The following is a 9,307-nucleotide window of genomic DNA, read 5'->3' as shown; positions in this document are numbered from 1 at the left end:
CTTTGTTATTTATCAGCTGCAAAATAGAAGTTTACAAACATGGGTAATTGAAGTAGCCTTCTGCTGGGGCAGCTGTGTGGTGTACAGTCCCCCATCTCCTGTGTGGCTGTGTCTGTGCTTTGTGGCCCTGCCTTGCTGCCATAGCTGATTGACAGGGGAGACCTAACACTGAGTTGAGCCAAACAGATCTTCTCATGGGAGTTTGAAAGGTGAATGGAGAGACTAAGAGACATCAAAGTTGGTTGACTTTGATGGTGGCCTGTAAGAAGTTTATGAGAGGTTTCATATTTCCTGAGTTTTGGTTCTTTCATAGTCTGTTTGAATCTGTAAACTACCCCAGGATCCATTCCAATATATTTTTATTTCCTTAAGCCAAGTAAGGTCACTGACATTTTTCTCTTTTTATTTGCAAATAAAAGAGCTTTAACTCATATCCAGATTGGTTCCAAAGAATGGATTGTAGGCAAAAGATCTTGAGGGAAATAAGGAATCTTTGGAACTGGTTACGTTGTCGTTCAGTTGCTCAGTTGTGTCCGACTCTTTGCAACCCCATGGACTACAGCACACCAGGCTCCCCTGTCTTTCATCGTCTTCCAGAGTTTGCTCAAACTTACGTCAGCTGACTTGGTGATGCCATCCAACCATCTCATTCTCTGTTGTCCCCTTCTCCTCCTGCCTTTAATCTTTTCCATCGTCAGGGTCTTTTCTAATGAATCAGCACTTCACATCAGGTGGCTGAAGTATTGGAGCTTCAACTTCAGCATCAGTCTTTCCAGTGAATATTCAGGGTTTATTTCCCTTAGGATTGACTGGCTTAATGTCCTTGCAGTCCAAGGGAGTGGAGAAGTCCAACACCAGAATTCATAAGTATCAGTTCTTCTGTGCTTAGCCTTCTTTATGGTCCAGCTGTCACATCCATACATGACTTCTGGAAAAACCGTAGCTTTGACTGTATGGACCTTTGTAGGCAAAGTGATGTCTCTGCTTTTTAATATGCTATCTAGGTTTGTCATAGTTTTTCTTCCAAGGAGCAAGCGTCTTTTAATTTCATGGCTGCAGTCACCATCCACACTGATGATGGGTAAGATGAAAGGCACCACCACCTCTCTTCATATTCTGGATGGGAAGCTAGCAGCTGCAGTGATCAGCTTATCAAGCTCTTGTCCTTAGTCACCAGGATCCATAAGCCCCTGAAGGATAACGCCCTTGGATACCAGTTAGCAGCTACCATAGAGTAGTTTAGCAGAACAGAGATGGAACAATTTAGTGATGGAAAAAGGTTATGGAGTCAGGTGGTTGCTTTCCAGGACACTGGATAACGTAAGGGAGAGAATGAACTTTAATCCCCAAATCTCCACTCAAGGTGTTGAGTGAAAGTCAGGACAATTACATGACTTAGCCAATTCCTCAGGTTTCTTATGTGAAAATTAAGGGATAGAGTGGGGTCCTAACTTTTGGTACAGAGATAGCCGGAAGGAATTAGAATATCTTTTGGCTGCAAATTAGAGACACCTGAAGCGTTTGTAAAGCTCTATTGGCCTAAGCTACTAAACCAGCACCTCTGAGGGTGGGATATAGGCATCAGTGTTTGTTAAAGGCTCACCTTTCTTTGCAGCCAAGGTTCTGGAATACTGAGCTGAAGGGGAAAACACACCAAGCTAGTTGTGAAGAAACAGAGTTCTGAAACTTTCTCAATCATAAGAAATTAAGGTTTTCCCATAGCTTCGCTGCTGAGTATTCCCTACTTAGCTGGATCAGGTTGAATGTGGTGCTCTCAGGAGGTATGATAGTCAGCATGTTATTGGGGGCAGCTGTCTGCAGTTTGTTGACTGACCAAAGAAGAGCAGCACCAAGCGCTAAGAGCTAGCCTGTGCTAGACTGAGACTTTGTATGCTCTGTGTACCACTTCACTGACGTTTCTGTCAGTGTCTAAAGCATGGCTTTCTAGTGCAGTTGGGAACAGACTGAAAAGGGAAACTTGTGAAAAATTAGAAGTTCTGTCCTGGCTGTTCTTGCTGGAGGTTCACCTGTTGGAAGGAAAGTGGGCGTGGTTCTCATAAGGAGAGGGAAGGTGGACAGAGATGGTAACTAGGAAATGGTCTGATCTGCAGCGATCTCTGTTGATTGTTAGCTTAGTGCTTCTAGGAATGAAAGCAATAGGCAGCTACCTTAGTTCTTAATCTGGTTTTTCTTGAAGCCAACTTTATAGGTCTGGATAATAGACACTTGAATCAAGCTAGATCACAGCTTCTCTCTCGATTTCACAGCTGAGTTAATTCACAAGGCTAAACCCTCAAGGGCTGTGCTATATTAATAGATATGTGTACTTAGAAAAAAGAAATATCAGTGTTTCAGTGGACACTTGTTCCAAATTAGCACCAACTTTGGGAAGATTGAGAACACAATGGCCCACTGATAAAAATACAGGCTATGAGTGGCACATTGGACCCCATTTCACTATAAGCCCATGGGGAAGGCTGAACTCCTCTTTCCACTACCCTGTGCTTTATTTCTTCAGTTCCTAAGTATAGATGGTTGGACACCATTTACAGAAGCCCAGCATTGGATCCCTGCCTTCAAGAGTAAATATACTTGTGGCAAAAGGCCAAGGGAAGGACATTGGAGCATTCCATCCTTACCAAAATAATAAGTGAAAAAGCAGTATGTCTTTGGGGTAATGACAGAGTTAGATGCAACCATTGGTGGGAAGAAAGGTATAAATGTGGACATACCTGTCGTCCCCAAATATACAGTGTAATTCCATGACCAGTGAGAAAGGCCTTGGAGGGTGACGGCAGTCTATAATGGTCACACTTAACCTTGAGGTGATTTGAATTGTAGATACTATCCAATGGTCTCTTCACTGGAGCAACTTAGTACAGCCTCTGGCATTTGATATGTAACTGTTGGTCTAACTACTGTATTTTTACCCATTTTGGTTGGTAGACTCCATCAGCAATTGTTTGCTTTTACCTGGCAGGGACAGAATGGATGTCAGTTCTAGCCAGTTGCTACATGAGGACATTTAATGCCTCATCAAACGGTAGGATGTCACATTAGCCCACTGTGTTGCTGCAGAGCATGACATATCAGATACCCAAATGCCCTGATAGGACACAACATATGCCAGGGATGGAACCTGAGTATTCTACAAATGGAGGGACTTGGTTCCTTAGTGATTTTCTCAGGGATTCAGTGGTCTAGTGCATGTTGAGATGGCTGTCTTCAGTGTTAAAGGGCAAGCTGCTGCACCTTGCCTGTTCTACAATTAAGAAGGACTCTGGATTTTAGAGACAGTATATAGCATACAGATGTTTTGCACATATTTATTTCCCAAGTGACCTGAAAAGTTGGCAGTGCAAAAGCAGCCTCTCTCGGTGGCCCATCCAGGCTGTAGACCAAGCAGCTCTGCTGCTCGGCCCTCTCAAAGTATCTGAGAGATTGAAATGCTTTACTACAGTCGGAAACAAGCCTCTGGGAGAGTCACAATGGAAGCCCACAGGATTTTGGAACAAGGGCACATCCCCTTCAGAAAAATGACTATTTTCCTTTTGTGATACGGCTGCTGGTATGGTGGAGAGCCTGTGACCCCAGGTACTGTGTAATTCACCTACTCAAAAAGTTGGCTATTTCCAGTAGCATTCCCATAGCAGATGGGATCAGAGCAGACCATGAAGGCACTCTACCTTTGTGTAAGCAGATTTTTCCCCACTCTGTGCCTTTAAGTACCCTGTTCCCACTCAGTGCCCCTATCAGCCTGTCCCTTTGCCCTGGTGGAGAGTTGTTGGCCAATTAATTGAGAATGGAAAAGGTCAAGCCTGGCTTATAGATATTGTTGAGCAATCTGTATTACCAGGTGGAAGTATACTGCTGTATACTGCAGCCCCTATTCACAGTGATCTTGAAGGACCGTAGAGGGCAAATCCCAGCAGATGGGACTTCAAGCAATGCCTTTTTTATATTACTGTTTTTTAGTTGTAGGATAATTGTTTTAAAATGTGTTGGTTTCTGCCATACAGCAATGCCTTTATATATATTTGGCTGTGCTGGGTCTTAGCTGCAGCATGCAGGATCTTTAGTTGTGGCATGTAGGATCTAGTTCCCTGACCAGGGCTCGAACTCGGGGGCCCCCCTGCATTAGGAGTGCAGAGTCTTAGCCAGTGGACCACCAGGGAAGTTCCAAGCAATGCCTTTTACCATATACTTTGACTTGAAGAAAACATGACCTGAGCCAGGTTCTAAAACGATCTCTGGCTATATGGTCAGAGTCCTGAAAAAAGCAATGTTGGCAACTGGTGTAAAGGTTTTAGGAAGGATTTTACCAATGAACCTTGAGGATGGGACCTAGAATTTAAGATTAGAGCAAAGCAGCTAAGTACTTACCAGGATCACCTCCTGAGCACAAATCCTTGACCTAGTGCCAGTCTCTGAGGGAACCCAGCATAAAGTCCAGCAGCCACCTGGTGACAAGTTCATTTCGTTGGACCGCTGCCATTGTAGATGGAGCTGTGATCTGTTCCCATGGAAATAGACAGTTATTCTGAGTATGGATCCTGTCCTACCTTGGCCAGCACTAACGTTCATGGGCTGAGAATGCCTTCTGCTTTGTCATACACAGAAGAGTGCTTGTGCTCAAGAAATACAGGCAACTTCACCAAAAGAGGCAATGAACCAATGTCTCTGGGAGCAATGTCTTGTATTCCTGACGTGCCCCTGTTTCTCAGACCTTATCTTCCTTGTTTTTCCCTCTGTAACATACCATATGCCAGTCATACCAGCCTCCTTTCAGAACAGGATTCATTCTTGAGTTGGGGCCTTTGCACTTACTCTTCCTTCGGCCTGGAACAGTAACATCTTCGCGTTCTACCCTCTTTTGTATCACTGATGTCTCACTTAACCAGTATCACTTCCACAGCAAGATGCTCCCTGTCTGTCTAATCTAAAGGAACTCTCTTGAAACTTCCTCTTATTTAAGAATTCTATTTATATAAATTTGCTTGTTTTATTTTCTTCGTAGTATTTATCGTTCCTTTTTGAAAAACAAGATGAACAAAATTATTCCAGGAGATAATCTGTGTATTCAGCCTTGACCGAACACCTAAAGTAAAATAGTATTGATCAGATTTCATATTTTTGATAGAGGTGTGATGACTGAAATTAAACAAATTTTAGGAAGTGAAAGGATCTGTGGGGGATAGCATTAAAGCATGCAACTAGTTATAAATAGAGAACTGAAAATGTTTCATTGAGCAGTTTTTATAGAAGAAGGAAAAAAGTACACTAATTGCCAGGATGTTGTGCTGTGTTTCCAAAAAAGATTAGTGATTATATCAAGGGTTTGCAGAGACCTCCAGGCCTGCATCTCTGTTTTAAATCATGCTCCTACAGAAGAAAACTACTTACAACATTCTTCTCAAATACAAAATGATCCATCAGCTGGTGCCAAGTGCCCACGAGAATGAAATGCAGTTGCCTCATAAGTGCCCTGTAATCAGGGCACATTTGTTAGCGCTGGCTCCAGAAGGGTAACATCTGTCTTAAGACTCAGGGGAAGAATGGGATTACCGAAGCAGGGATGTGGTGGTAGACTGTCTAACAGGTTCTTTGGGACAGAACTAGCCTTACAAAAATTGTCTCCCAGGTTCATCTCCAGTGTTAATTCAGCCCTCCCGTCCAAAGCAGAGGTTGGGCACAATAGCTACTGTGTTGCACTTTTCACCTACGTGAATACAGTATGAGTGGTGTCCCCTGGAGCTGTGCCACACATTAGTTCTGGGTTATCCACCAGGACGTGTCAGGGAGTTAATCCAGTTCCTGGGAAGCATATGTCTGGACATCTGTTGCTGGGGATGCCCAGCATCTCTTTTCCTTTCTTCTGTCATAGAATCCTGACTTACCTTGAGGACTATCATACCCCTGCTTGTAGTCCATATGGGTCAGTGGGTTTGTAACCACTCTCTAAATATTCTCAGAGTATTGTGTTTCACTAGCCTCAGTCACTGGTTCAGGAATGAATAGGTGACTGAAGACAGACCAGTGAAACTCAACTAGTAGGCTTTAGTTGGAAACACTGGAAAATAGAATTCCTCATTCTATAAGGCTTCCCTGCTCAGCAGGTAAAGAACCCACCTGCTAATGCAGGAGATGCAAGAGACGCAGGTTGGATCTCTGGGTCGGGAAGATCCCCTGGCGAAGGAAATGGCAACCGACTCCAGAATTCTTGCCTGGAAAATTCCATGGATAGAGGAGCCTGGCAGGCTACAGTCCATGGGATTACAGAGTTGAACATGACTGGACACACACACGTAAGACTTGAGCTCGGAGGATAAATCCTGGGCATGGCTGGGAGCCCCTGCACCACGGAAAGGAACCTGAAAGTGAGCAGTGAAAGGGAAAGTGGGGCCAAGAGAAGGACAGGCTTATTAAGAGTGTTTAACTCCCAATTCCAACTGTGCCTGAAGGTGGAATTCACTTAGACATTTTAGTGAAACCAATGAATTTCACCGGTTTTGTTTGTTTTCTGAACATGCACTGATTTCTTTGCCTGAACTGAATGTCCTCGTGGATATAACATTCTTATGACTTCATCACTTCTCCTCTGTAATAATGTTTGTTACTAGTTTGTATCATCTTTCTTATTAGGCATAGCTCGGATTATGAATTTTTGATTTATAAATATGGGTATTTGATGGCCTGTGGTGTTTTTTAGGATTTATTACTAGACAAAAACACACCAAAAAAACCCTCTATTTTAAAACCTTAAAGTTTGTGTTAAAGTGGATGCCCACATTCCATAAGGCATCTGCATGTGCATTTGAAGATATATCCAGGTCTTTACAATTCGTGTATGTTATGACTCTACTGGATGATTCCAGTTAGAAAGGTCTGCAGATCTGACTGCATGTAGCCTGAACTGGAACTTTGGGCCACAGTCAGTTCAGTTCAGTTCAGTTCAGTCACTCAGTCGTGTCCGACTCTGTGACCCCATGAACCGCAGCACACCAGGCCTCCCTGTCCATTACCAACTCCCAGAGTCCACCCAAACCCATGTCTATTGAGTCAGTGATGCCATCCAACCATCTCATCCTGTGTTGTCCCCTTCTCCTCCTGCCCTCAATCTTTCCCAGCATCAGGGTCTTTTCAAATCAGTCAGCTCTTCACATCAGGTGGTCAAAGTATTCGAGTTTCAGCTTCAACATCAGTCCTTCCAATGAACACGCTAAAGGACTGATCTCCTTTAGGATGGACTGGTTGGATCTACTTGCAGTCCAAGGGACTCTCAAGAGTCTTCTCCAACACCACAGTTCAAAAGCATCAATTCTTCAGTGCTCAGCTTTTTTTTTTAGTCCAACTCTCGCATCCATACATAACCACTGGAAAAACCATAGCCTTAGCTAGACGGACCTTTGTTGGCAAAGTAATGTCTCTGCTTTTTAATATGCTGTCTAGGTTGGTCATAACTTTCCTTCCATGGAGTAAGCATCTTTTAATTTCATGGCTGCAGTCACCATCTGCATTGATTTTGGAGCCCAGAAAAATAAAGTCAGCCACTTGTTTCCACTGTTTCCCCATCTATTTGCCATGAAGTGATGGGACCAGATGCCATGATCTTCATTTTCTGAATGTTGAGCCTTAAGCCAACTTTTTCACTCTCCTCTTTCATTTTCATCAAGAGGCTCTTTAGTTCTTCATTTTCTGCCATAAGGGTGATGTCATCTGCATATCTGAGGTTATTGATATTTCTCCCGGCAATCTTAATTCCAGCTTGTGCTTCCTCCAGCCCAGCATTTCTCATGATGTACTCTGCATATAAGTTAAATAAGCAGGGTGACAATATACAGCCTTGACGTACTCCTTTTCCTACTTGGAACTGGTCTGTTGTTCGATGTCCAGTTCTAACTGTAGCTTCTTGATCTGCATACAGGTTTCTCTTAGATTTAAGGGACTAGATCTGATAGACAGAGTGCCTGATGAACTATGAATGGAGGTTCTTGACATTGTACAGAAGACAGGGATCAAGACCATCCCCAAGAAAAAGAAATGCAAAAAAGCAAAATGGCTGTCTGAGGAGGCCTTACAAATAGCAGTGAAAAGAAGGGAAGTGAAAAGCAAAGGAGAAAAGGAAGATATACCCATTTGAATGCAGAGTTCCAAAGAATAGCAAGGAGAGATAAGAAAGCCTTCCTCAATGATCATTGGAAAGAAATAGAGGAAAACAATAGAACTGGGCCACAATAAAACTGGTAAAAAAAAAATAGACATCATTTTTATGTCACTAAACCCTGGTGGCTCAAAGGTTAAAGCGTCTGGTTAAACCTAGGTTAAACCTAGGTTCGATCCCTGGGTCAGGAAGATCCCCTGGAGAAGGAAATGGCAACCCACTCCAGTGTTCTTGCCTGGAGAATCCCATGGATGGAGGAGCCTGGTGGGCTACAGTCCACAGGGTCGCAAAGAGTCGGACACGACTGAGCAACCTAACTAAGGTTAAACTAAATAAGGTTAAGCATCAACCCCCACATTTTAAGGGATTTATGATACTCCTTTTTTTCTTTTTTTGATGATTTTTAAAAATGTATTTAAATTGGAGGCTAATTACTTTACAATATTGTGGTGGTTTTTACCATCTGTTCACGTGAATCAGCCACGGGTGTACACGTGTTCCCCATCCTGAACCCCCCTCCCACCTCCCTCCCCATCCCATCCCTCAGGGTCATCCCAGTGCACTAGCCCTGAGCACCCTGTCTCATGCATTGAACCTGGACTGGCGATCTGTTTCACAAATGATAATATACCTGTTTCAATGCTATTCTCTCAGATCATCCCATCCTGGCCTCCCACAGAGTCCAAAAGTCTGTTCTTTACATCTGTGTTTCTTTCACTGTCTCACATATAGGGTTATTGTTACCATCTTTCTAAATTCCATATATATGCGTTAATATACTGTATTGGTGTTTTTCTTTCTGACTTACTTTGCCTCTGTATAATAGGCTCCAGTTTCAACCACCTCATTAGAAATGATACTCCTTTCAAAGCAATAGGAAGAGGATGGAAAAGTATGGGACAGAAAAAGTCTGTGTCCTAATTTGAAATTTAAATATTAAGTTATCATTAAAAACTATTTCATTTATGAAAAGCAATTATTTGCAGATAGGATCAGTAAATTTGTAATGTTAAGAGTTTCATCTAAATCACTAGAACCATTAACTTGAGCTAGGTGGAGAAAAACAAGAACTCACTCATGGAAGAAGCAGTTGGCCATATAAGAGCCGTGCACACAAAATACGCACATCTTACAGGTATCCTCTAA

Source organism: Ovis aries, chromosome 3 (genome assembly GCF_016772045.2).
Source record: "Ovis aries strain OAR_USU_Benz2616 breed Rambouillet chromosome 3, ARS-UI_Ramb_v3.0, whole genome shotgun sequence".
Taxonomy (NCBI): Eukaryota; Metazoa; Chordata; class Mammalia; order Artiodactyla; family Bovidae; genus Ovis; species Ovis aries.
Note: the sequence above shows the minus strand (reverse complement) of the source record.